The sequence below is a fragment of the Lepidothrix coronata genome, unplaced genomic scaffold (genome assembly GCF_001604755.1).
Source record: "Lepidothrix coronata isolate B3197 unplaced genomic scaffold, Lepidothrix_coronata-1.0 Scaffold235, whole genome shotgun sequence".
Classification (NCBI taxonomy): Eukaryota; Metazoa; Chordata; class Aves; order Passeriformes; family Pipridae; genus Lepidothrix; species Lepidothrix coronata.
The window spans coordinates 735,011-757,799 of record NW_016690415.1 but is presented as its reverse complement, the minus strand read 5'-3'; the positions used below and the strand labels follow the sequence as shown (position 1 = coordinate 757,799).

The window sequence follows — 22,789 nt, the reverse complement described above, 5'->3', positions numbered from 1 at the left end:
CTTGGTAAACACCAAATGCAGATCCAGGCTCAAAACTTGAGCCAGCCACACATGTGACAGCAGTGCTGCTGCAGAATGGCATATGGGGTTTGAACTTGTTCTCAGGAAGTAAGAGCTCACTGGGTGTTAGGTCAGTCCTTACATCTGGGTGGAAACTTATAGTAATTGTGCAATTTCCCTAAAAAATCCCCAGAGATCTCAGTTAGGCATTTTGCCTTTGCAGCCTTTCCTGCCTTTGCTCTTGCAGTGCTTTTCATTCGCAGTCCTTGTGAGTCCTTTACATCACGTAAAAATACGGTTATTTCTCAAAGACCTTGGTACAGCATTACAAAGTCACCAATAACGGAAGTCCCTTTGGCCGTAATACCTGTCTTCATTGAGTCATGGTCACTTAACGGGGAAAAAAAGGAATAAAATAACGGCAAGCCTGGATTTATCCATTTTTCTTCCTTTTCCAGGCCGGCCACCGGAGCATCCTTCAGCCGCGCAGTCCCCGGTGCAGCAATCGGGGCGGCGGCTCCAGCATCCGCCGCAGCGCCGGCCCGGCCCCAGTTGCTCCGCGCTGCTCGGGGACGGCCGAGCCCCCTGGGGCCCCGGCAGTGCCGCAAGGTGCGCAGCCCTGAGCCGGCTGCCATGTCCGCGCCGCGCCCGCCCCCGCGGCGCGGGGCGATGCGGCGGGAGCCGAGCCCCGGGCAGCCCCCGCACCGGCGCGCAGGGGGCGGCGGGGCCGCGCTGCGCTGCCCTCGCTGCCGGCCCGCGGCGCCGCCGCCGCATCCATCGGCCGGCTCCCGGCTCCCGCTTCCCTGCTCCCGGCTCCCGGCGGGCGCGGGACATGCGCAGTGCCGCGCGCCTGCCCGCGCCGCGCTCCGCGGCCGCGCTCCGACCCTTCTCCGCCGCCTCCCCCCGACCCTCCTGCCGGGCGGAGGAGGAGGAGGGAACGAGGGGGAGGAGGAGGAGGGAGGGGAGAGAAGAGGAGAGAAGAGGAGAGAAGAGGAGAGGAGAGGAAAGGAGAGGAGAGCGACGAGAGACGCGCTGCAACTTGCTGCCGCTGCTCCCTCCCCTCCGCTGGCCGCGCTTCCCGGCCCCTGCGGGTGCGCCCCGCGGGACGCGCCATCCCCAGGAGCAGCTCTGCGCGGGGCCGACGCCTCCCGGTGAGTTGGGGACGGGGCGCGAAGTTGCCATGTCTGTGTTTGAGAGGTGAGGGAGACCCGTGTGCTGGTGCAGTCGCGGCGGGGGCCGGCGGCGGGGCCGCCGCAGGGCTGCGGGGCTCGGGCTGCCCTTGCCTGGCCGCGGTCCGCGCTGCGGGCGAGCGCGGCGCACAGGCGGTGATGTGCGGGGGGATCGGGGCGGCAGTGGTCACAGGTGCAGGGCACGGCCCCGGCGGGGTCATTGTGCGGCTCTCCGCGGCGCGGGGTTACCGCGCCTCCCCGCTGCTGCCAGCCAGCCCTGTAACTGTGTTTCCATTCAAATCCTATTATGTGGTGACAGTCTCCAGTTTGTTTCACAGTGGCATCTGCTCTTGGAAAGTCCTTAAGAGGAAAGGGTCGCTGGGGAGAAAGGGGGCTGCTCCTCAAAGAGAGCTGCAAGCGCAGATTGTCCCTAACGCACTGTGTACTGCAGGGAGCTTTCGGGGCTCCGGAGAGGGAAAAGGAAAAACTGGCACATGGTCACACCAGAAAGTTGTGTAGCTTGAGATGCTACAGACGCTAATGGGCCAATTATCTAAATAAACAAACGTAGTGATTTATAGGTGTCTGAACTATAATGCTGTAAACGATAGAGCTCTTTAACCTCTCTTTCTAATCTATTCCTCAGAGATTTGGTTTTAAGGAGAGTCATATATCATCTGTGGTGCTGAATGCTGTGGAGTTGATTACATTTGTAAAAGGAATGGCCTTTGAAATAATACTGAGCCATTAAGCAATAAATGCAGAAAAAAAGTGAGAAAGACCAATGATAAAATTTTGGCAGAAAATATTTCTCCCCTTCCTAGCAGCCTAGGAAGCCTAGAAGCCATGCTTGATTAACTTTTATCCAGAGTTGTTATTTTATTAAATTAAACTTCAATAAAACAAGTGTACTGTGTGAAACCAGAAGCAAATCCTCCCTAGTGCTCTTGAAGTCTGTCTGTGTTGCAGTTAAGTGAAGATCGGAGCAGCATCTTTTAAGAGAATTTGCAGAAACAAACACTGCTGAAGATACCCAGTAATGGAAATACATTGTCATTGTATTTATTTCTTGTAGATGATACAGAAGCAGACATTCCAAATTCTAGTGGGTTTTATTTTACATCTTTAAAAATCTTGTCCTCATAAATATACTTCTATGTGAGGTGCAGATTCTGAGCCTGTGGGGCATCTCCTGCAAGGGGTGAGTGTCTTTTGCCCTCATCAACAAAGAAAATAGTACAGCATGTGTAACACGTTTCAGGTCTGAACTACAAGAGCAATTTTATCTTTAACCAGCATTTCAACACAGGATTTTATTAACATAAAACCCATATTCAGGTCAGCAATGGGGATCTGCGACTTCCAAATGAGAACCTGATCTGAAGGCAATGCATTGCTCATATGAGTAAAGGTTATGGGATATGACAGTTGGCAAGCTCACCTATCTTTTGTTTGGTTCCTTTTATGAGATGTCATTTAATGAGGAAAAGAAACAGGTAATCCATTGCATTTGAAGAAGCAGTGCTCCTCATAAGCCTCATTGCCAGGCACATGAACATGAATGTGGCTTTAGATCATGTATTGTATACAAATGACTACTACTAGATAACTTTAGTTCTAAATTTATTCCACTATTAAAGTTATATTGATCAGAAAGTAGCATCTGGATTCCGAGTCCTAAATAAGAAACACTCGATAATCTAGAGCTAATTTATATTTTAAGTATCATGGAGGAATCCATGAGAAAAGCAATTGAGTTTTTCTTGCTGGCGGTGTGGTGGCATTTAGTTACGGAACACTCCTTCCTGGGGCACTGTGTACTTCATTGACACACAAAGGAGTTAAATGTGTTTATCAGCTCACTGATTCCCATGGTAAAGTGCCCATGTAGAGTTCAATGGCTGGAACAGGACACAGTCGTTTTCTTTCCAGTAAGGATGGGGATGGAAAGCTGAGGGGCTTTTTCAAAGTAGTTCCAAAACCATATAATTCATAACAGCAAAATACAATGTAAGAATAAGATTAATAGACCAAGAAGGCTCAAAAACATTTTATAATATTAAATAAAACAACTAATCACTCAAATAACGTTACCCAGGCTCCTAAAGCAATGCCTCTGCTTCCAGGTCCTGAGAATGGAGCAAGTTTTGGGCACAGAGTGGCTCAGCCCCAGACCGGCAGCAGGGGCCAGGCGTGCTGCAGCCTGGTGGTGCTGTGGCTGGGAGGGAGCCCAGGCAGGGTGAAGGGGTGCAGTGTGCTGCCATTTGCCTCATCCCCAGGGTGCCAAGCTGGGACCAGGAATGCCCCCCTTCCACGTTTGAGGTTTTGCTGAATGTATGGCAACTGCTGGTCCAGGCCCTGTATGGAACCAGCAGCAAATAGGTGCTGGATGAGGCCCTGGTTGTACACCCTGTAGCTTCCAGGCAGGCTGCCCTGGCTGCTTGCTGCCCATCCTGACATCCCAAGGATGCTATCAGTTGCAGGTCTTATACTGTGTATAATGATGCCAAAAAATTTCTGGTGAGGGAAGAAATTCAAGACAGCTTCTTCCTCAGGAAAACGGTCCATTTCTAAATGTTCATATAATCAGATAACTGCTTACATTGAGTAAAGCATGGAAAGGGCAAGCAGTGCATGCTTGTTTGTGTAATACTGCTAGTCATAAACTCTAAGCTTTGCAATCTCTACGCTATCGTGTGGGCTTTTGGAAGCCCTGTGAAAGCTGCAGCATGGATTAGGAAGCTGAAGTCTGAAGATTTGGCTGCAGATTTACTGCAGGTAGTTCAGATGGCCGTGGTTGCTGTTCCCCCATCTCCATCCTGGTATCCCTCACTCTCTGAATTGCCATGCTATGCCACAGCTTCTCCGTCAGTCTCTCCTTCCCCCTGGCCCCTTGCCTCCCAGAACTCCCCTGTGCCACGCTGGCAGCACTGCCCTGCTCATGAACTGGGGTGAATGCCAGCCTGCACGGTGACTCACTCGAGGCCCCAAGCTGCAAACCCCTCTACAGTTTCACTTTGCTTTTCTTCTGTGGTGAAGAAGCTCTTTTGCAACACTGTGCCTGCAGTTCCCTGGGCAGGGGAGGATGAGGGTGGTGGGACCTCCAAAGGTTGCTCCTCCAAAGGTGCACCAAGCACAGCTGTTGGATGGAGATGATGAGTGATGGGAGATGTGCCTTTGCTTCATGGATGTGATATAACCAAGTTTTAATTAAAGCATCCACAGTAGATTATTAGGGTAGATAAATACTGCCTTGTTACAGCCCTCTCGGGTCATATGTAAGCGGTATTCCTTTTAGAAAGGATGAATGAATAGTCAGTGTGAAGGATAAAGATCAGCATTGTTAATCACTCTGGAAGTCTTCCGTGGGAAAATGTAAACTCATGAGGAAAGATAGTGCCCATAAATGTCATTTAAGTATTTACATAACTTGAGGATAAAATTTTGATATTAAAGGCGTGCAAGTATCAAGTCATGTTTGGGTTCCTGTCGGAGATAACTAGGACTTGTACAGTTGGCATTGGTCAGTGGGGGGCTGTATTTCTATGTAATGCTTTGCTAGCTGTAATGAAGAGCCTTCCTTCAGTGGCACCTGTGAAAAAAATCTGATTTGTTCTTGTCAACATGTAGATAAAAACAGTAGAAACTTGGAAGGCTGCGTCTGCTTAAACTCCTGTGCTTCATGAGGGGCAAACTCTTCACTTGTGGTGTTCCTGGATAAGCAGTGTGCCAGGTGCTCTTATGGGAACTGACCATCCAGATACAGTTTGTTGCTGTTGATACATCTGCAGGCTTAGAAGAATGACTTCAGGTGGGGAAAAGTGGGTTTCCACCCCCATTAATAACAGGAAATGAGAGGAATTTGCCTCTGCTGTTCTTTGATTTTGTAGTTCTCACTAAAATTTCTTTTGTCCTTTTCCAGCTCTCAGAATGTGATACAACTGTTGAAAAAAAATCAGTGTGCTTTCATGTAAATACGATGAGGATGAGCCTTTGAAAACATATCTAGCTGATGCTGATGAATAAACAAACTTGGCCAGGGTAAATCTTTTCATCTAACTTCAAGAGCCACACTGTAATGAAGTAAATATAGATGTACTTAATGGGCTTCTTTCATCCAAATACGTAGCAAACCCTCTAAAGTAAGACAAACAAATTAAAATGGATTTCTAAGTGGCTTTTTTTTTTGTTGTCTTGATATTGGAGCAGTTTACTCTAGCTGGGCTAGGCTGGGAGTGGAGCTTGCTCCTGGAGCTGTGAACATTCTAGGGTGAATGCTGGCTTAAATAGGAGAGGGCAGAAGGAATGTGAGAGACCTGGCTCTTCTCCTGCAGTTGTTGTGCAGTAAAGGCAGGAAGTGCTCATTCCATGTGTAGTTTAAAACATGTTATTTGATGAGTGTCTCTGAAAGGCAGATTGTAGACGAGGCTTTGAGAGGCAGGGAAACCTGCAGGGGCTGCTGCCTGTTCCCCCTTGGGTGCAGCTCAGCCCAGGCTACACTAAGAGAGCCATCCAAGTACAGGATGAGTGGCCACCTGCCTCTGGGGCCTCCTGTGCATGATGTGCCGCTGCTTGGCCAGGTGCTAACCTGCCTGGGGGGCTTGCTCTGCAGGACACATCCAGGCAGTGCCCCAGCCTGGGTCCTGGCTCACAGACTGCCTGAGTTGGGTATTAAAGGTGGCCTCGGGGCCATCATGACAGCTGCCATAGACACAGCCATAGACACAAGGGTGATTGCAGTGGTTGTGGTGACTTTGGCAGAGTCGTCTTGGTTGGAAACTGAAGAAGTGGAGCTCAAAGAACAGTTCTTCAGATTTGGATGTTTACTGCATGACAGTGGATTGGGTTTCATTTCAAGACTTGCAGGATGACAGTTTTCAGTGGTAGCATTTGGGAACAGAATAATAGTTTCTTGTGCAAAATGTGTCTTGCACATACAACTGTTTGGTTTCACTGCCCTTGCTTTGTGAAGAAGATCAACGTGTATTCCCATTTCATGGATATGGAAATCATGGATCTTCTCTTTAAAAAGCACAGTTGTAAAACAATTTTACTTTAAAGACAAGTGCCTTGTTTTGAACCCTGTTCTGGAGAAAAAGATCTTTACTTGGTCTTACCTTATCTTAATAGGAAAAGTTCAGATCCATTATAGAATAAAACTCCATGCAAAGCTGGGCAATATGCTTTACAAGAGTTTGAGTATTGGACTTTTTAGATAACTATGTTGGCATAATTACAGAAATTCTTCAGGATGAGCTTTTTCTTTGCTGAGATATTCATGAGTAGGAAATACTGTAAAGAATTATCTCTATCAGTGTTAGAGGAATTTCATGGAAGAGATTTAAATCTAGGAGACTGTTGTACTTTGAAAAACATAGTAGTGATTTACCAATGTCCAAATTCAACTCACTGTTTGACACCTTGAATGGTCAGACCAAGTTTAGCTTGCTTCTGGTTGTGTTTTGCCATGTGTACAGAAGTGAAATGTACTAAAAATTGTTCAGCTTTGGATGTGTTCATCTGGGGATTTACTCATAAATAATTGATAACCCTCTGAAACAAAATCTCTTCATTACTCTGTGGATCGCTCACCTCTTCCCTCCCGCACTAGTCGTTCTCACTGGCAGGGGAAGAAGGAGGTGCTGCTTTAATGAAGGTGCATGTCAGCCTCCGCTGCTCCTTTCCAAAGGTCATCCAGCTAAACAACAGCAATGAAATGCTTGACAAAGATAAACATTTTATGGAGACATGTGGCATTTCAGTGTTTTAGAGGAACCACTAAGCTGCTGTATTTAAGACTTCTTTACATCCTAGCATAGAGGCAGTGCTTATGATGAATTACTAAATCAATGAAATGTTTTCATCTGGTGTGCTGCAGGACAGGACATCAAATTAAGGGTCATTTGCTGTGCAGTACCAATTATAGCTGTAATATTTGGGCTTGATCTTCCATGATTTTACTGCTAAGGATACTGTTAGGTATCCTAGCTCAGACTGTTTACTGCAAATGGGACAAGTCTTGGCAAGCAGTGGTTTCTCATTTGAGCAAGGGTTTGTGTGAGCTCCTATTTACCAGACATTGATGCTCAGTGATGATTTTACTTTCCTGCAAAAAAAGAGGAGCCATTCTGCTACCCACTGACTTAAAGTCTGAGTTGATCTAACAAAATCTCATTTTAGTGGAAAAAATGTCTTAATGTAAGATCAGTTCATCTTTCTTTAGAAAGAGTTAGAGTTACTAGCCAAGTTCTGTAGCAGTCTTTAAAGGTGCTAATACTTGCTTGCATTTAATAGCCTTAACTATTACTAATGTACAGGAAATGTTCAAATCACATCATTGAGAGAGAACCCTAACAAATCTTACAGGTATTTTAATGTGAGGTTTCAGATGTTACTCTTGTTTAATTGAAAGGTGAATGCTATAAAGGGTTTGTCAGAGTGCCGTTTCCAGATGACAGCACTTTCTATGGAGTAACTGGAAGTGCCAGAGTGCTGATCCCAGCTTTCAGCTTCAGGATTCATAGCTCAAACTCTTCGTTTTTTACCTGGCAGAAGTATGCATCTGTGATGGTGTCCGTATTTGTATCTTCCAAAGAAATACTGGTTTCGATCAAAGAAAATGCGAAAGATTTTCTGAAATGGTAATCGTATTCTGGCTGATACTGGACAGAACAGAGCCTTCGCTTCTTCTATAAACCACAAGATTAAGCTTGCTTATAAAGGATTAACAGAGCTCTCTTCTGTTAATTCGTAGTGGTGTAGTTGAAGTGCCTGATTCTACATCAGTGGAAAATCCATTATCAGTCAATGGGAATTTTGCAGCTGAAGCCAAAGGGATTAGAGATTCATCATTCAGAAGTGACTGAAGGGGAGAGAAAGCCCTGGGTATGCTTGTTGCCACACAGCCACTGGGGTGTGCCCACAAAAAACAGCAAAGGCACATGTTCAGTTACCTCAGGCAGGCTATTCCAGAGTCATTTGAAAGGGTTCGTGCCGCTGTGCAGGGCTGCAGTGAAAGCTTACCTGGGGTGCTGCTGATAGTGGGCTGTTCCTCATGTCCAAGCAAGATGATTTCAAACTGGAAAAAGTACACAGAGAAAGATGAAGTCCTCTTCTAGGGATTGCGCTGTGGTGGGGGAGAGTTAATGAGGAGGTTCGATGAGAGTAGGAGTTAGGAAGAGCCATGGAAGACAGGATCAGGTTGGGCAGTGAGGGGTGCAGAGGAGCATGGGTGCCTGCACGATGCTCTCGTACCTGCCACTGCTCAGGCTGCCACGCAGGCACATTTAAGAGACTGGAGTGTAAGGAAGAGACAGGAAGAAATTGCTAAAGAATTTGCTACAGATGGTGTTGAGAGTGATTTCCTAACAAACTACACTGCCTGCAGAAGTTTCTTCATTCAATAAATAACAGCTACTTTTCCTTCTAGTAGAGTGGGTAGACCAACATTCGGACTGCTAGAGCCTGGAACCTAGAAAACCTGTGATTCCAGACTTATTTTAGTTGAGAATATTCACCAAACACATTCCAACATATAATTTTACTTTCTTTTGAAATGCTGTAATAGAGCTTAGCTTAAAAGTAGCTCTGATCCTGAGCCTAGCTGTGGGGAAAAGCACAACCTCCATGACCTCTGCTGCAACATTTGGTAGTTACTTTTCCACAAATGGAAGCTAATACTTCACAAAGAGTATTCGGATTAAAAATTACACTTTTTACAACAACCTGGTAAATGTAAATGTATCATTTTGACCTATTATAATAGGCAAGATTGTGTCATCTACTTTGGCAATTACAGAGGTTAAACGAATTTAATTGTCCTTTAATCTTGTTAAATGCAAAATAATTGAACAAACATCATGGAAGGTTGGGGCTCTCTTGTTTGTAGCTTCATCATGTATTAATCTAACACACTAAATGAAAGGCTTTATAGATTTGCTTGCCTAAGGAAAAAGAAGAAGAAAATATAGAAAGGCCAAATTAGATATGTGTGTATTCTGTCTCACACTTTGAGGTGCTGTCAGATATTGCCTCATTCTTAGTACATTTTGTAGGAAAGACACTGCTTTGCCCTTAAAAAGGTAAATGGTGACCTAATGGTTAAATAGTCTGAGTAAGCTCATATTTGGATAGGCAAAGTCACTTGTGCAGTTCCTCTCACACTCTTCATATAGGAATGTAATGTTGTAATTGGACAGGCAAAATAGTATACAAATGAACACACCATAAAAAGTTATATTTTGGCACTCTCTTGGCCATGTTAATTGACTCCCCTAGTTACTGTGCCTTCCTCTAGTTCAGCCTTTTTAGAAGATGATGTTGTCCTAACGCCAGCAGTGGTGCAATAACAGTAGGGGCAGATGTGCTCTTCTTGCTTACCTTCATGTAGCTGGAGGGGATTTGAAAATTGGATATTTCTCTCTCTCTGTCTCTGCAGCTCCAAGTAGCCCTGACACTGCAAGCCATGGATTAGTAAAATAAATCCCTCATGTTCATAGTGAAGTGGAAAGTATAAAGAGCATTTTCTGCCTTTTTTCCTCCTCTTTTTAATGTGTCATTTGCTGGCTGGCACAGTGACCTGCATTTCACGACTTGTGATGTGACTCACCGCAGAGCTTTTCTGTGTGGGTTAATTAATCACACAAGGGAGTAGCAGTATGTGACATTATGCATATGGACCTAAGGTAAACAGTTACCTATAGATCACCTATAATGAATGTGCACTTGAAATATTATCTGTAATGCACTTTGATTTTTCTAATATGATTTTCTTTTCCTTTTGTTTTATCTATTTTCTTAACTATGTCCTTGGTAATCAAAAAGGATGCAAACATACAGTCACCTTTTGGGGTTATAAGTGTAACTGAATTTGGAAAAAAATATTCCCGACAATTTAGTACATGAAATTTGCCAGTTCATTGGGAAATGTTTTTATGCAAGTAATGTAGAGGTATAACAGTTTATTTTCTGGGGTGTCTTGGTGGACAGTCTGTCAAACCTTTTAAATTCTTCCACTGATTGAATTGAAAGCAAGAATTAATTTTTTTCTGTTCTTGAAGATTTAATTTCATACCCTTGATTTACATTTCAGTATCAGTTGTGTATTTTAATTTTTGTGAGTGAACCCTGAAGCCCTTCCTAGTGACTCCATCTTTAATTTTGCCTGACAAGTCCATCTCATTTCTGCGAAGTTAATACACCAGGAATTGATTAGCATTAACAGTCAGGTAAATTATAGGGAAAGAAGTGATGTCTGGGTCTGGTGTGGGATCTGACCAGTTACGCTGAAGTAACAGATGCTGATTTCCCGGTGATTCTGTTATCATCCTCCTCAACAGGTTTGGTTACAACCAGACCTGGAGAAGAACTGGAGAAAACAAACTAGGAGCAGAGGATTGGTTTCCCACCAAAATGGGAAGTCATTATTATGAGGAAATTAGCTATGTTATTTACTCAGCAAAGCAGGCAAGCAGCAAGTAACTCAGCCTTTGTGTGTTTCCCATTTATTCAGCACTCAGGCATAGCGTGCAAAGGTAACACGGTGCACGGTGTGTGTTGGTTCCCAACAGGCACATCAACACCTGTAGCTCGTGTGGGAGGAAAAGTCCAGTTTATGAAATGGGTAATGGAACTCCCAGGCTCCTGCAGGGGTGGCCCAAGGAGCTTGTTGCAGCTACCCTGAGACACCAAAGCCCTGGAGGTTTCAACCTTATGGTTGGCTGTCTGGGAACCTGGAAACTCTTGATTGATTTTTGTCACTTTTTTGCTTCTCCCAGCTGTGTTCTTGGCCAGTGGTAAAATTAGCACAAGTTGTTGGTTTTAATCAGTTGTAAATAATATTTTATTCAGGAAACACAGTAAACAAGAAAACTTGTTTTCCCTTGATTTTCTGAGCTAGGCAGAAATTATATGTTGCAATGGTGTGATTCCCTGAGAAGGAGAATTTTGAAGTCTGCAGTTTCCGTGTTCCAGCTGGAACTGTGTCTTGCTCCACAGAGCAGTTGTATTTTTTATATTAAATATTAACTTGTGTAATTAATTACACTGATGCTTAAAAAAAACAACCGCTTTAAACAGAAAAGGCTTTTTTTCATTGGATTCTAGAGAAATAAGGAAAAAAACCCCAAACAACAACAAGAGCAACCCGAAAACCCAAACCAGTGAAAACAGTGCACACAGAAACCCCTTGGGAATTTCCGGGCTTAAGGCATCTGTCAATAGGCAATAGGAAATTGATTTTCAGAGATATAACTGATATTTTATTGTTCATCATTTAATAAAAGTTATGCTTCCTGCAGTTAGTTATGTGCTAAGGAGCGAGGTTTTGGTGGCAGGGAGAAGTGCAGTACTGCTTTCTCTTCCTTCCTGCACCTGGTGTTTCAGTTTGGCAGTGGAGGAGTGCTGGGGCTGAAGGCATGCACTGCAAACTTAAACTTGCCCTTTTTCACTCTCCTGCATCATCCTCTCCAGTGGACTTAGGTCCCCCAGCCCTGGGAGTGCTGGGTGTTTGGTACAGGAAAGGGTTAACTTTCAAAAGCATAGCCTGGCAATTCAGTGCCTGTGGAGCTTTAAATAAAGAGATGCTGATACAGTACAGACTGTAAAGTGGACCTTGCTGGAGCATGTAGCCAACATGGGATCAAGGGATCACAGGTTATATGCTGACAAGAGTCTGGCTTCTGCTGCTGCAGCTGTACCTGTGGCTGGCCTCAGCTGATCAGTGCTGTGCCCAGGGAATGTCACCTTCTGCTCTGCTGCAGAGAGCAGATAGGAGTTATCCCACATCCAAAGTTTGAACTTGTCAGTGGTAGGCATTGGGAGCAAGGGGAAGTGCAGAGTCCTGCCCCTGGATAGGAGCAACCCCAGGAACCAGTATGTGCAGGGGGATGACCATTTGGAAAGCAGAAAATGTGCAGGGCTTTGGGTGGACACCAAGTTGAACATGAGCCAGCAATGAGCCCTTGTGGGAAAGAAGGTGAACGGTGTCCTGCTCTGCATTAAACAAAGTAGTGACAGCAGGTGGAGGGAGGTGATCCTGCCCCTCTGCTGGGCACTGGTGAGGCCACAGCAGAAGTGCTGGGGCCAGTACTGAGCCCCAGTACTGGAGAGAAATGGATGTACTGGAGGGAGTCCCACAAAGGGCCATGAAGACAATGAAGGGACTATATCTCTCATATGAAGAGAGGCTGAGAGAGCTGGGACTGTTCAGCCTGGAGAAGGCTGAGGGACAATGTCATCAATGTGCAGAAATATCTGAAGGGATGGTGCAAAGAAGACAGAGCCAGACTCATTTTAGTGGTGCCCAGTGACAGGACAAGGGGCAGTGGGCAAAAACAGAAACACAGAAGGTGTTCCCTCTGAACATGAGGAAACACTTTTTTCATTGTCAGAGTGACTGAACACTGGCACAAGTTTCCCAGGAAGGTTGTGGAGTCTCCATCCTTGGAGATACTCAAAACCGACCTGGACATGGTCCTGGGCAACTGGCTCTGGGAGGCCTTACTTGAGCAGGGGTATTGGGTTAGATGGCCTCCAAAGGTCCCTTCCCACCTCACTCTGTGATTCTACAACTCTTAAGCAGCTGTGCTGAATGGGTGGCAGGACTACTACTGTGCCACCTTCTTTGCAGGCAAAGTTTTTTGAAGAGAGCCTGTTCTAAAATAACAGTTCTCTAGTTTATTCTTTAAAAAACTGAAAGAGGTTCTCCATTCTCACTGAAAAAAGTATAGTGATATACTCTTGGTACCTTATGGCTGCTTCTCGATTTGCTCCCACTTTTTCACCTTTAGTTTTTAAAAGATAAAATCTCTTCTATGTTCCCTGGATTGTACAGCAGGGACACAGTATCTGCTGTCTCCTGTTCCTGCAGGATGTGTGCAAAAGAGCAGTTATATCATCTCTGTTCTGACTGCGTATGGGAAAAATGAGGGAAAATCTAATTCTTCATAGTGACTTAAGCCTATAAATGTTGGACAAATCATGCTTATTGTGCAAACCCCTTCTCTTGTTTTTGAAGTATTTCCTTTCCTTTAAAGCCTGGTTCTTACTAGCTTAATTTCTGAGCCATTTGTAGCTGGCATCATGTCCCATGTGCCTCCACAGCATAGCAGATGAGGTGCTGAGCTTAGCTGTCATATTAATAGGCCTTAAGAAGTATCATATTCAAGACTCAAGGCAGGAGACTTTTATCTACACAAGCCTACAAACAGGGCTTTTGTAAACCACAATGGTTTGGTGTGTGACTGCATGGTCCCTCCTCCTGGTGATTTAACAGCCACCTGGAAACAAACCCCACCAAATGTGCGGCTTTTGATGCATGCGGGAGCAGTGGAGCTGTTATCAGTGACCTCAGCCTTCTCCCTTTGCCTTGCAAGCTCATTTTGTATTAATTACAGGCATGGCTTTAATCTTTGTCAACAGTACAGCAGCAGTAAGAGTTATCCTTTGGCTATTGATGTCCAATTTGTTTTTATGACCTCAGCCTTTGTTTGAAAAATAAGGACTGAAGCATTTTGCATGTAAATTTATTTCGTATTCATGATTTTAAAAATTCACAAAGAATTTGATCTTAGATATACTGCTGCTGCCTTCTCAGTGTCAGTACAATTGCTCTAGTGCAATCCTTGGAGGCCATACTAGGTTTTCCACATCAGGGATAGTTTTCTGAGGCAAAAGAGGAGCAGACTTTAACGTAAGTTGTTTGATTTTTCCCGAAGGAGAAGGACAGTTCCCATTTTTGAGAGGATGAAATCCAAGCCTTTACACAGGTCTTCCCCAATTAAAGGCGTGGACAAGAGCTTAGTTACCATTTACATTTTAAATATGCTTGCAATAGCAAAGACTTCAAAAGAGTAACAGCTGGATGTGTGACAGTGGCTGAGTGGCTGAGACCTCAGTGAGCTGCCAGATGGGTGACAATTTCTTCTTTTAACATCTGACCTAGGAAATGGATGTAGACTTAGGTAGGAACAAGTTTAGCCAAGAGAGATATCCCTTTGTCCAGAAAAGAGATTTTGTTCTTTGACTTTGGTACCTAAAGTCTGTGGTGTAGTAAGAAAAGTGCTTTGGAGGATTGGAGTTCATATGGCATTTTAGTTAATTTAAAAATATTTAGGGAAGTTCAGAAACAGACTTCTTTGTTAACCAAAAGGTTGCAAATGTTGACAGGCATAGGTGTACATGAACAATGGCTATTGAGATTTCCATGATAACTGAAAATGTAGATTTCATGCCACTTTGGAATTTGCATTTTCATGCCCCATTGTGGCTTTGGAGGGATTATACCTACAAACTCCTGGTGCAGAGAGGTAAGTGCATGGATGAAGTGACATTTGGTGCTACATTTGCTCTTTATCATACAAGAGATATATTTATTTTTAGTTTTGCTCATATAAAAATACTGCAGGCCTAAAACTGAGAAGAAATATTTTTGTATTTCTGTCTTTTTGTTGCAACTAATTGATACAAGTCAGAGATGCTAATATCTGTAGCTAAGAAGAAAATAAATCAGTGTTGTTTTTTTTTTCTGATGTACATTTTATTTTCCTTATACTGTGACATCGGCAATGAACTCAAGAATAGCACTGCTGTTGCATTTAGGCAAACTTACCACTTGCAATACAAAGAAAATACACACCAAGACTTCAAAGACTTTCAGAAAAGTTCTGAATTATGCATGTAAAAATGTATCTTTTAAATTTTAGGGCTTTTTAGACAATGAAGTACTTGTCCCACACCCAAAAAACAGTAGATCAGTTGAAAAAAGTCAGAAGAAAGAAAATTAATATCCTCAGGCTCAGCATGGGAAGCTGCTTAAACACATTGCAAAAGTCACTTAAGGCATCTGTATATAAGCAAGCAAACAGTGGTCTGCTGAAAGCCCAAATGTTAGGAGTTGCTCAGACTACAAAAATATCCTTGAGCAGATGGGTATCTGCCCCTAATGATTCAAACAAAAAAACCCAGCCAGACTGTGTTGAATTGAATGCAAGCTGAGCATGAAGATCTGAAAAGGATTTTGAAGGGTAAAGAGTCTGCAACGTAAAAGAGACTTATGAGCTGTGTATATATCTGTCAAAAGGTGGATACCTGTAAGAGCACTGGTAGGCATGCAGGGCAACCTGACAGGACATGAGAAAAAATGAGAAATCAGTTGAATTGGTCATTGCAGGAGAATTTGGGCAGGTGTTGCGTTGAGTAACAAAGATGAGAAGTTGTCAGACTGCTGAGGTGTCACAACAGAAATGCTGAGAATACAGAGGTGTGACCATATGTTGTACAGAGGATGGGCAGTGCTCTGAAGAGGTAGCACTGCTGACAGAAAACACACCACGTGCGTGGATGCTGCAGCGGCGCTTTGTGAACCTCACCAACTGGATTTCAGTTTAAAAACCCTGAAATATTTGGTGGAAATTTGGTGGTGATTTTGAACTGGCTGGCAGTGACAGTCCTGGGAGGGTATGAGTTACCAGGTGGACAGTTTCTCTCCTCAGCCCACTCCAGCTCCCTCTTTTTGACTTCTGCTGCTTCCCTTCCAAGTGGGTGAGCACAGCAGCCCTGCTGCCTTCAGTTCCTGTCGTCCTGCCTGCAAGCCCCTAACTAGCTCCATCATCTAAGTCCATCCTCCTCAAAGTCCATCTTATAGAGCAATGGGCTTTATAAAGAAAACTTATTCTTTACAAGGTATTCATTTTCAGTTTCCCTCTGATTTGCGAAAGGAGAGAAAAATAATGGAAAAAATGGGTGCTTGTCCTTTTGGATATTTCATGAGAAGGCTGTATTATTTATAAATAATTTATGACTTTGAAGCCACACACTTTCTCCCCAGGTTATATGTCTTTTATAACTGAACTGTGTGATTTACCTTAAATTGCCCATCTGTCATGCATCATGAATCTCCATTCAGAGCTGTTTCTCCTCTCCTGTACGGCCTTCACCCGTGGATGAGAGATTTGCATAAAATGATTTCTTCATGTAAATGTGATCGGGCTGCAGCTCCAGCATCTTGTTATAATGTCTGAACCAATCCCCTTGAATTGGGCTAGCGTCTGTCTTGGTAATTGAATCTGTTTGTTTGTTCCCATAGTTTGGGGAATTATCAGAAAGCAAGATGCATGTGCTGACATGCTTTTACTGCAGCCTTCGTAGCCTTACCCTATCCTAAGGCTGCTTTGAAAAAAAACAAGAGGAAAACGTTGGGATGGGGGTCGGTAGTGCTGCAGCTCAGGCAGGGGCTGGGGCAAGAGCCAGGGGCTCCCTGGGGGCAGCCTGGTTATCTGTTCTGGTCCTGAGCCAGGAGGCTGCCCCCCTCCCTGTGGGGGACAACCCGCCCAGGGCCCAAACAACCGGTGTGATTAAAATGCTTCGTAAGCCAGAGAGATAAGGAGCCCTGCCATTTCAGTTTGTGTCATTCAGACTATGACATGGGGCTTGATGGGGGTCTGTGAAGTGCCTGGCTGTGTGAAGCCCCTGGCTGAGAACAGAGCAACCAAGTATCTCACAGGCTGTACCCCTCTGCTCCCCATAGTCTCTGCCTTGCATTTGTATTTTTGCCCCTAATCACTCTTTTTGGCTGACCCTCTTGATTCATGGTCTCTCCTCCCTGGCCTCACTTTCCTTGCTCTGTTTGATTTTTCTTTCTGTTCTTCCAGCTCCTTTGGTACCTGTCTTGTCCCAGCTTCTGTGATCTTCCTGGCACCTCCTCAGGTGCCTTTACTTAAAATCCCTTTACTTAAAGCATGAATAACTGAAATAATGAGACACAGGCCAGTTTTCCCCCACTGTACACATATGCATATGTATGCCCTCACCCACTCCCTTGTCTCTCATCCTTCTGTCCCTTTCTGCAGCAGTCTCTGGAGAATGAGATTATGTTTTGGTGTGTATTTAGCACATTTTTGCTGCCACCGTGTGAATAGCATTGACTAATGGTAAATATATTTTGGAAACTTAGAGTTGTGTTCTAATGTTCATTCAGTCTAGTAATGCCTGAAAAAGGATCATGTAGCTTAGTCTGTCATCACCATCAGTAAGATGTTTTCCTGTATTGAGGTTGCCATTGCATAGTTTTATAATTTTGAAGTTGGAAAGGAAGATAAATTAATAGATGATATGGCCTCTAATAATTATTTAATGTTTTTATAAGAATGTTAGTGTTCTGAATAATGGTTTATGGGAAGTATCTGCTAATTTAGGTAATGAAGATAGTATTTCGATCAGGTGTGTAGTAAATGCAGAAGTTGGTGGGTATTTTTTGAAGGCTTGTACAGCTTTCTGTAATTACCAGATAGATAATATGAACTTGCCAGATCCAACATGCTAATGATTGCCTTCCAGCTTTAAGAAAGACAGAAATTATATGCTAGCAGTGTCTGAACGAGATTCTGCTTTGCTAGTGTAATAAAACATACAATACTGTGCTCTCTTGCCATTGCATAAACATCCGTGAATATGCCCTCACTCTTTCAATACAGAAAAAAATGAAGATGAAGCTAAATTTACTTTAGGAGTACTCAAATGAGTATTGATGACTTGAGAATGCTGGGTTATCAATAGAAGATGAACTGCTTTGCTGTTGTCTGACACTTTGTCTCATGAATCATGTTCAGATAAAAGGTAAATGCTCTTACTGTCCAATTTTACTGTTTTAAATTGCTACCTTTTCAGCTTTGGCCGCAGATTTCCTGAAGCGAGCTCTCTGTGGCTGAGATGCAGGGTATTTTCTTAGTGATGACTTTTTTTGATCTGGCTCTGGACTGTGGTACCCGATTAAAGGCAAGTCTGCTAAGATCCTGGCATGTGACAATGATCTGCTGTGCTCTCTGTTCCACAGGCAACTTAGCACTGGTCTGTGCATGGCCTTTAGGAGGACAGTAAAGAGAACTGTGTGTGGGTACTATTCTTAAATATATCACATATCCTTGATGCCTTGCAGTTGGGTCTAGACTAAAGGGGAAGAGAGCACTTTGACTGTTATGCTACTAGCCATTTTATTATTTGCATCTTACCGTATCTCATTTTTAAAGGAATAATTTGCAGCCCACTAACCCCTGTGAGATGAAGAGAGTTCTTTCCAGTATCCTAAAATGCAGTTAGTATGGGGGATTACTACAGAAGAACATGGAGAGCTTCAGTCTTTCATATTTATTACCATTACATTGGGACTGTGGAGGCAAAGGAGCAGCCTGAGATAGCAAGTAACCTTTGAGAGTAGAAAAAAAAGAGCCAAAAAATGGTCTAAACTGCAGCAACAGTATTCCCGAATCTGCAGGAAATCATCTGATCCCCAGTTGATATAAAATATGCTTACAAGTACCGGGTCTTTTGAAATTGGTGTCTTTGTTTCAGAATTAAGCCATGCAGCCCCAAGTGGTATGAATTTACTGGGATATTGCTACAGAAAGGTCTCTGGAGATACAAGGCATTAACCTCACCTGTTTGGCTCAAGAGCTGTGAACTAGATCCCACGTTGCGTGAGTGTACTTTGCAGGAAAGGGGGGGAATGCTGGGAGAAAGCTTTTGCACACTTATTCTGATTTATCCTGAAAAACCCATAAATTAGATACCACTATTAATGGTGTGTGTTTATACTGGTCAGTGTTAGGAGTAAGAGGCAAGGCTCAAATTTTCCTGCACTTCTTTCAAGGTGTGCCTGTAGTAAACTCTTGCTGGATACCTTCCTGTATCAAAAGTCTCAGTATCTCTGTCACTTGTACTAAGGTAAGGACTGAAAAAAATGTTGCCTGAGGCTTTGAGGGTGATTTGGGCACAGAACCCTCAAGTTCATTGGTAGATGGAATGCCAGGAAATTGACTTCTATGGTTTTGAATGACTGCTGCTTATTCTCTTGTCTTTCCTATCTCTCCCCTACCCAGAATCTTCCCTTCAACTTGCTCTAGCTGATGATATGGAATTAGAATTTATTGAAATGACTGCATCAGGCAGTGGTGAAATCTCCCCCCCCCCTTTTTTCTGGAAGCTAAGAGGCTGCTTTTGACATCCAAGTGTGTTGCCGAGTTGCTTTATGTCCTAGTTAGAACAGCTGGGACCAGTTCATCACTGTATGAGTGTAACCCAAAACTGTGTATTCTATAGCCTTCCATGCCATTTCCCAGAAACTGTTGTCAGTAGATCATTTACACTCTCTGCCCAGAGCAGCCTGACTCCTCAGGCTATAAACTGGGTTTTAAGAGGCCTTTGAGATAGGAGGATGTCCCCTGTCCTCACACCCATTGTGGAACTCCCCGCCCTGAGGGAAGTACTGGGCATTCCTGCCTGAACTGGAGAATATATGATCTTGGAGTCTTGGAACTTTTTTAACCACTCATGGGATCCAGAGGAAGACTGCAGACCACTGCTCTCAACCAAACTGCAACCACCACTTTTCAACCAGACTGCAATCACCACTCTTGACCAGACTGCAACAGCACTCTCACCAACAGGTTTTCCCCTCTCCCTTTACTTTGGACTCAGGGGGCCCAACGAACACCACTCTGTTCATGCGCCAGAGTGCTGGGTTATACATTTGGGTTTTGTGGGTTAAAACCAATTGTTTGTATAATCGTACTTATTGTATTATTTTATTAAATTGTTATTCTGACTTATAATCTCTCTTTTTGAGTTGGGTTCATTTTCCCCTGCTGATTTGCCTTTAAACCAGCACACTTTAAAAACTACTTCTGTACTGGGTCATGGGAAAGGTTTTCAGAGCAGTATTTTACCCTGATGCATCTATAATCTAGCAGCAGCCATCAGCAGCATTACTTCTGCAGCTTTTTCAATAAAGTAGTAAATCTCACCGTGATTTTTCCTGGGCTCTGCACACCAGTTCTGTGTATTAAGTTGCACAGAGAACACAGCATAAGGGAGTGGTTGTGTACTTATCAGTTACCATGGAAGTAATTAAGGGCACACCTAGCCTAGTGGGCCCATGAGCACTCAGATCTGGGTATACAGTCCATGTGACACATCAGAGTGAGTGGGGCAGGTGTTCCAGCCCTTGTCTCACTCCTTCCATTGCATCATAGCACCTGGATGTGGTGTTCCAAGGGAGCCCGCACACCCCTGCTTTGCTTGCCAGCCTCTGGAAATCTGGGAAGAGCTGCAGTGACAAGAGCACCTGAGTATTTCTGGCAAGTTTTGGACATTTGTTTACTTAAGTGGGTGTTTTCTTCAGTCATACCAAAAAGATCTGGCCACCCATCTCATGCAATTTGCCAACCTTGTCCCTGTCTTGTCTGGCAGAAGGTGAGGGTCATTTTTTCCACCCCTGTGGCTGTACTTGGAAAACACTAGCTATGATGGGAGACATCAGTACCCTGACCAGCTGTAGCTGGCTCCTCACAGCCTTCTCAATCCCAGTTTTCCTCGCTTTTCCTTACTTTTCTTCCATTTTCTTACTCTTGTTCCTGTTCTCACAGGAGTATGCCTTTCTCTTTTCAGAAGGCAGTAAAAAGCATCTCTCTGACATAAAGCTTTTTCCTAGGTCATGTCAAGTTCTGTCTTCAAAGAGTAGAGATACTTGAGCTTCTCAAAGAAAAAGGATGCCAAGACCTTTTGACTCTGGCAGTGAAAAGTCCTTTTCTTAGGCTTCATTTTCAGAAACGTATGCACTGTTTTAGTGGAGATACCCTAAATTACATTTAGCACGAGGCTGCATTTTTTAACAGTCGAAAATTATCTGGAAGGGGGAAAGTGCCCAACAGCTGTAGCAGGCAGCACCACTGCCAGCTTCACCTCCTCCTTCACATCAGGAAATGCCAGTTTGACTTTGAATGTCTTCAGAGTCCTTTTTCACAACATGTTGGCAAATATGTAGTCTTGGAAAGATTTACTATGATGCTGCAAGTTTTACAAGGCTCCCAGTAGAGTCAGTTGTCCGAGGAGGATGTGATGCATGAGCAGTGAACTGCTGCCTGCTTTGCTGGTTTGTAAGAGTTAGTTGAGGAGTGAGAGCCCCACTTTGGAGTTTGAATTGTTTGTGAGTCCCTTGATGGTAGGACTGCATGTGCATTTGTATATCTCCTAATCATCCTTCCTCCAAGACTGGTTCTATATGTGTAAATCAAAAAATAAAAGACACCTCCCAAATTCCAGGAGCCTGTATCACCATGGTCTTACCATTTTATAGAAGGGTCAGACGGGGATGCTGATATCTGGAGAAGGATTGGTGGTACGACAGAAAGTTCACAGCTGTTGAAGCTGATTTTTGAATTTTTAATGGATAAACTTGAAGAGCAGTTCCACCAGCCTTATATTGTTCAAGGTCTGTCTATCATGTACTTTTTCCGAGGTAGTAGAATGAAGACATGATCCCCAGGGAGTTAATAATAATTCTTTCATGCTGGGAAAAAAAGTGAAAGGAAAAATGAGCTACATAAGATTTGCCTGTGACATTTAAAGTCTAAATGGGAGTTTGTCTGAGTAATTTATCTTTGGGTATTTGCAGGAGGGAGAGTAGGAGAATATGAATAAGGGCATCTTAGTTACGTTTGAGCTTTCTGATAGATAAAGAGAATTTTTGGTGGCTCCGTCTGGCTGGAAGGTCTATCTGTGTGATCTCTTCTCTGGCAGATGGAAGATAACACTAGGAGGAGTACTTTAATTATCAAAGCATGAGAATTACTCCAGTGCAGTATCACCCTGAGACACTGCTTTCTTTCAGAGTGACAGGTGATGTTTCTGGGATGTTAGAGAGAGCTGATTTCCCCTTGCTGGACCGAACTTGTGTACACCAGATTTTCTCTGGCAGTATTAAACTTGTCCACATTGTGTATCTGTTGCTGGTGAGGAAAGAAACAAAAATACAAAGTATCCTTACAGAGAACATAGCAAGTGCAAAGGGACTGAAGGAAGAGGATATGTTCATCGATTTGATTAATATTTCTTTCACAATTTGCTTAGATTCTTTGAGTTCCTACAAACTACTTTTTGAAACATGTAAAAGATGATTAGACTGACATAAATTGAAAACTTTCTGCATGGAGAGATTCTTTCTCAAAGTGCGTAGCAATTTTCATTTCCCACTGTTGTTGGCTTTTTGCTTGCACAGGTATTTGAGCAACCTCACATTTCCATCAAGACTTCTCTTTGCAGTGTGCAGGGTTCCATGTGAACCTACCAACAGTCCTGCATCCAGACCTTCCTTTAATTTCTAGGAATAACATTCAGCATGTTCTTGTGAGCATCAGGAGTTAACTAATGGAGGCACCTTCTGTGAATTGCCTACAACTTTGGCAGTTTTCTGGTGAAAAGGCTAGAAGTAATGTTCCATGAGGAGTGGCTGAGGACTTTGGGTTTGTCTAGTTTGGAGAAAAAGATGGTGAGGGGCAACCTCTCTACAGCTTCCTGAGCAGGGGAAGTGGAGAAGGAGTTGCTGATACCTTCTACTTGGTATTCAGTGGTAGTATATGTGGGAAATGGTTCAAAGCTGTGTCAAGGGAGGATCAGACTGGACAATGGGAAGTATTTCTTTATGAAGAGGGTGATCAAACACTGGAACAGGCTTCCTAGAGAGGTGGTTGATGCCCCAAGTCCCATCAGTGTCTGAGACACTTGGACAATGCCCTAAACTTTTGGTCAGCCCTGAATTGGTCAGGCATTTGGACTAGATGACTGTTGTA

At 43.8% G+C, this 22,789-nt stretch overlaps 1 protein-coding gene across 1 annotated transcript in view; it reads left to right on the top strand.

Annotated features, from left to right (window-relative positions):
* The first annotated feature begins 962 nt into the window (after window positions 1-962).
* The window catches only part of PAG1 (phosphoprotein membrane anchor with glycosphingolipid microdomains 1), a 111,975-nt gene continuing 90,148 nt past the window's right edge, over window positions 963-22,789 (top strand). The window contains exon 1 of the mRNA XM_017834582.1: window positions 963-1,151. The gene's annotated coding sequence lies outside the window, so the exon portion shown is untranslated. The remainder of the gene's footprint in view (window positions 1,152-22,789) is intronic.